We start from the raw sequence: 5728 nt of genomic DNA, 5'->3' as shown, positions 1-5728 counted from the left end.
ATAAGGAGAATGTGACTCTGGAGCTCTGGCACTGTTTCCATAGACTGCTGCTGCTCACTGTGCAGGCAGAGTCAGACTAAGAGGTCTGGAATATCTGTTCAGTGACTTGTAGAGAGAGAAAGAGAGAGAGAGAGAGAAAGAGGAGAGGAGGGGGGCTCAAGAGGAGAGGAGTGTAATAGGAAACCAGTCCACCCTTCTCTCTCTCAATCTTCTCAACCTCTCTCTTCCCTGTCTCTTCACTCTCGCTGGGGAAGTCCACGCAACACTGTATTTCTTCACTACGTCTGTGACTACAGCACTCACCCACTCTCTGCTCAGTGAGGACAGTACGGCTGGGAAGCCTCAGAAGGTGAGTCCCGTTAAGGGTAGATGAGCTCCTGTGTGGACCAAACAGGACATATTTAGGGAAGGGGGGACTCCAGGCTCAGGCTAACAGGTGCAGACGCCCACCAGAGACAGGAAATCATAAGACCTCACGCTTCAGCCACTGAGAGAAGAGTCTATGGATGCTTATTTCAGAAACGGACAGTCATATATATTGTTTTTTCTGATCTTTGTTAATATGACTCCTACTCATTCAAAAAACCTACTTATTCAAAAAACAATGAGGAATTATTTTAAGACCTGATGATGTCCCAAAAACGTTTCTCAGAAGTTAAAATAGCTTCATTTCAATTTAGTTGTAAGATTCATTCATATATTTTGATATTTACTTGTAAATGTACTTGCTGGCATTTTTACTTGTAAATTTACTTGTTAGTATTTTTCTTACCCCATTAATATTTTTTGATTTTAGTGAAATGCTATATTTAAATGTGTATTGCTTGTTTAAAAAAAAGTGTTTTTTTTTAGCTTCCAACCAAATTTCATTGATGTATTTTTGAACAAAATCTGATTTCTTAACTAATTTTCTATTTATTAATATATTAGTAATTGTCTTTATTTTTAGGTATTGTGAAAAAGAGCTGTCTAGTTGTCTGTTTGATCACTGCTATGTATTTTATGCGTCCTGAGACATTGGGGAACGTGTGCTGTGTGTCTCACAGACAAGACAGAAGTGAGCGTGAATGAGTCTAGGGAGTTTGAGACTAAGACGGTGATGTTATTATTTTATAAGTGTGCCCTAAAGATAGTATCTGGGATTTGGTCCAATGTAAAATGCAATATTGAATGGGTGCTTTTATTGTTGTCACATTGTGATAGTATGTGCATGCCTGGCATTGTGCGTCTATGGAGCCCGGTCTCATGAAAATGCGTATAAATAGTGCATAAAACACTTCATGCATTTCACAGTATTAATTTAAACATTTAACCTAGATAAATGAGCGCTGTTAGGCGCAAATGCAATAGTTTGTGCGGAGAGTGGACGCTAAAGCGCGCTGCAGGACATGGAGGCGCCAGCGCGATCACTTGCATTTTTTTTTTAAGAACAGCGGAAACTTAAAAATACGCCATCATTTTTGCTCATAAAGGTGAGATTATGCATCATTCGGAGCTGCAAAGGGTCTACTTGTATTTGTGGGCACTCACAATATCAACAAAACCTTGTGCTTTTGTAAAACAAGGAAAACAAACGAGCCCGGTCTCGTGAAAATGCATATAAATAGTACGCCAAATAAAAACGAAAACTCGTGGTATTGATACCCAAAAATGGACTTTGGCATGCATATGATACGCATGTGTTTGGCGTGCATATGATACGAAATTTGTTGGCGTGCATATGATACGCAGTTTTCGCGTACATATGATATGCATCTACCCCACAACCCTAAACCTACCCATCGCGTAGCATATACACGCCAAAGTCCATTTTTGCGTATCAGTACCACGAGTTTTCGTTTTTATTTGGCGTACTATTTATACGCACTTTCATGAGATCGGGTTGGTCTATGAGCTGGTGAATGACAGGGTGTGGTATGGTGATGGGCATTAAAATAAAAAAATAGCTGAACAAAGGTCAATGTGAGTTGCAAGTAAGCAAGTGGACAAATTTCACCGGACGGATGATAAATTGACAAACAAAATCTCACTGACTTACATTAAAGAAGAGACCTGAAACATATACAAAGACCTGAATATCACAGAGACTAGCAAACACACTAGCAACCACATAGCAATGCTCTGGCAACCACCAAGAACACCTTCATGGCAGTTTTGCACAGTAGCACTAGAAATCTAGCAACATTCATACTGTATAATGGAGTTTCCATAGCATTGTTTTAGAACATTACAAAAGACACTTAATTTCCTTCCATCTGTTTAACCTAGTTTAGATGAGCCTGTTCTTAGTTGAAGTTGGCTGCTATATTTCTAGTGAGTAATAATTGGTTTTGACATACTTCATAAGGAGAAAGATGGAAAACTCATTACGCAGATAGCCATGACAAACACAAGATGATAAGCTTGAAGATAAACCGCTCGTAATACGTTTCCAGGCTGCTGTGCTCCGAGCTGAAGTGGTATGAATGCGCATTAAGACAGCTTTGATAGACGTTTGAGTTTCTCAGATGACACTGTGATCCAGTTTGGATCGTGTTGTGGTTAAAAGCCAGTCAGAAATCACCTCATGACCGAATTCATTAAGAATCTGGAAATGTCAGTGAAATAGTTTTAAAACAATTCAGCCAGATATCATAGATTTTACATTTCCTCCAGAAATGCTAACCTAAAGTTTAATAGGACTAGGCATGATACAATAAAGCAAAACAATTCTGTAAATCTGATTTATTTATATATTTTAGCTAGTTAGTTAGTTAGTACTAACCAGTCGCAATGTAACAAACTTTTCAACAAAAATCTTACCTATAACTGAAATGATTAACAATAAATACTAGTCCATTACAACATATTATTTATTTTCTATAATTTTTAAATACGGCATTTTAGTATAGAAAATTATTAATATTTATATGATTAATATTTTATTATCAATATTAATTATATTATTATTAATATGCAATTAAGTTCATTTCTCAGTGAACTAATTCTCAATTAAGCATTTTTTTATTTGATTTTTTATTTTTTATTTTTTATTTTCTTGCTTTAACTGGAGACTAGAAAGATGAATTCTGCATCTATCAAATGTTTTATGCTCAGCATAAAGGTAATACTAAAATGCTCCAAGGCCAATCGGTAGTTAACCGTTTCAAGTCGTAAGATTTTGGCAAGTAGCTATTCTAATTTGTGTTGGTAAGAAAAAAAACAGAGAGACATAAAGAGATATACAAGTAGCACCGGAGAATTTACTGTTTAGCTGTCATTATAGTATTTGATCATTGAATGCTGCAACTGACCAATCAGAATCAGCGGCATTTCAGAGAGCCGTATAAAACGTTGTTAGGTTTATATTAAGGTCCTGATGGAGCTTGGTCATTAGACACATAATTAATGAGGGATTATGTCTCATTTAAGTGTTCATCAGCTCATGCTCAGTGTCGGCCCATGATGGATCTGTGATGGCCCATGATGACTTTAGCAGCTGTATATATGTCTGCCAGGTCCTGGCCAGCAGTAGAAAGCCATTACTGTCCAGAGAGCGGTAGCCTCCACCCAGCTTCTGGAGCTTCTCTCCAATACCAAAGTCATTTCAGCTCACTGCAGTTTATCATATGCTCAAACAAACACATGCACATGTATACACATACGCACCATTGTAAATAAGCACCCTTGTAAATATGCACCACCAACTCATATAAAACAACATTCTCCACCCTCACAAGCACTCAGGCAAACACACTCTCACTTATAAACATACTCTACACAAGCATATCATTTCATGCAGTCCTGTTGTACATATGTCCTTGCAGTAATGTGGCGGTACATTAGTACTGAAGGGGGCAATGGAGATGGAGTGAACAAGACCTGTGATATGCACCATCCAACATCTTAAACTAACTTTTACTAACTTAATCATCAAAATTCTCTTCATATTGTTGATCTAAAAGAAAAAATCGAACCGTAACTCTTGAATATTAACCTGACATGGCATCCTAAAAATGTGGTATACTCATGGCGTGAGATGCAGAAAAACCAATGAAATGGGTCAAAGATCTTCCATATAGAGGATGATTACATACTAAACAACTTAAAAAGTGCATTCTGGGCGAACAGGACCCTAAGTGGTGTTTTCTTGTATTCATGCATTGCTGCTCACTGTGAACACTCCCTGTGCAGTGTGCTCATACCTCAGTGAGTCAGACATGCACTGTAGATGTCTTGTACAAAGTTGCTATCAATCTTTCACACGATTCATGTATAAGACATGAGCATTGAGACTGTGCTATTCTTACTCTGTTCTTTGTCCTTCTGCACTCTCTCTGCTACAAAACAAACATATTATTAATATATATATATATATGAACTGCATGTATTCTTATTTTCCAAGAGTGCACTGGTCCGAGAAGGCTGTCTGTTCTCCCTGGAGCACAAAGCAAGAGTTCTTCCAGAGGAAATCAAACTTCTCCCCATGTATTATTGAACTTTTGTTGTCCCATAATAGAACAGTGGGGAAAGAAACACAGAGGAGTTTCCATTCATTATTTTGTTAGAAATAAAAGCATCCATTTCTTTGAGCTACTCCTACACAGACATTGCTTTTATACTGTACAAGTCTTCCTCATGTAAAGGTAAAATATTGACTCTGGCTGGACAGGAGCCATTGTTTATACAGCATTTGCTGATATCAACGTCATGACACTTTCTCAGCACTAATTAATTAAAAGACATACAGGAGGCCTTTAAGGAAAAAACTTTCATGGATAGCAAAGCATGACTGTTATAAATGTTAAAATATGTATTTTAACTGGCTGCTTTTGATACACTGTTGATTTAGCACTATATCAAAGCCAGTTCTTCTCACAGAAAGTGGCTAATGTTTCAAACGCAAAAAAATGCTGAACTTTTAAAGGAATGTTGTGGGTTCAATAAAAGTTGAGCTTTTTCAAAAAGCTGCAGCATGATGTCATTTCGAATTGTTCCTTAGTTTGTAAAAATGCATGTGCTGTAAGGCATTTAGAATGGAAGTCTATGGGGCAAGACACTGAAGTTAAATGAAGCTGTTATGTTCATTTTATTCGTACAGAAATATGCATTACTTGAGGCTGTACAAATTGTATACCTTTTTACAGCTACTTTACAAGTCAAATGAACTTACCACAATAATTCTTATGATTTGCCAGTTGCGTCACATCTCTTTACATGATTACAAGTTAAAAAGGAGAAAAAAAGTGGCATAACTCTGCACATGTAGGCTTAGTAGTTTTATATTAACGTGTGTTAAGTCGTGCGACTGTACATTTGAAACAATGTGAATTTTACTGTTTACCTAGGTGTAATGCCTTGCCCCTTAGTCTAAAGTTGTATGAGAATGATTGTAAATTCTGTATATTACTGATTTATTTTTTTTACAAAACTTATTACATGTGGTAATCCACAGCGTTACAGACAATGCAATTTTTTTCCAAGTAGAAATATCTAAACATTTTTGAAACAAGACTTCATAGTTTTCATGAACTGTATCTTGAATATAATTGTATTTTGTCTTACTCCACTCACAGAATTTTTCCCTTGTCTTATACTAAAAATACATTCTTTGAAAATAATCTTAATATATTTTGTAATGTTGCTTTAAATTTATATATATATATATATATATATATACATGTATGTGTGTGTGTGTGAACCTGGACCACAAAGCCAGTCTTAAGTGTCAATTTTTCAAAATTTTGAT

General features: G+C 36.4%; 1 protein-coding gene across 1 annotated transcript in view; it reads left to right on the top strand.

The window, feature by feature from the left end:
• Window positions 1-254: 254 nt before the first annotated feature.
• Window positions 255-5728, top strand: part of sema3c (sema domain, immunoglobulin domain (Ig), short basic domain, secreted, (semaphorin) 3C) — a 43274-nt gene continuing 37800 nt past the window's right edge. Inside the window, exon 1 of the mRNA XM_016475795.1 lies at window positions 255-349. The gene's annotated coding sequence lies outside the window, so the exon portion shown is untranslated. The remainder of the gene's footprint in view (window positions 350-5728) is intronic.

The sequence above is a fragment of the Sinocyclocheilus anshuiensis genome, unplaced genomic scaffold (genome assembly GCF_001515605.1).
Source record: "Sinocyclocheilus anshuiensis isolate Anshui unplaced genomic scaffold, SAMN03320099.WGS_v1.1 scaffold200, whole genome shotgun sequence".
NCBI lineage: Eukaryota > Metazoa > Chordata > Actinopteri > Cypriniformes > Cyprinidae > Sinocyclocheilus > Sinocyclocheilus anshuiensis.
Note: the sequence above shows the minus strand (reverse complement) of the source record. Positions and strands in the feature narration are given on the sequence as shown.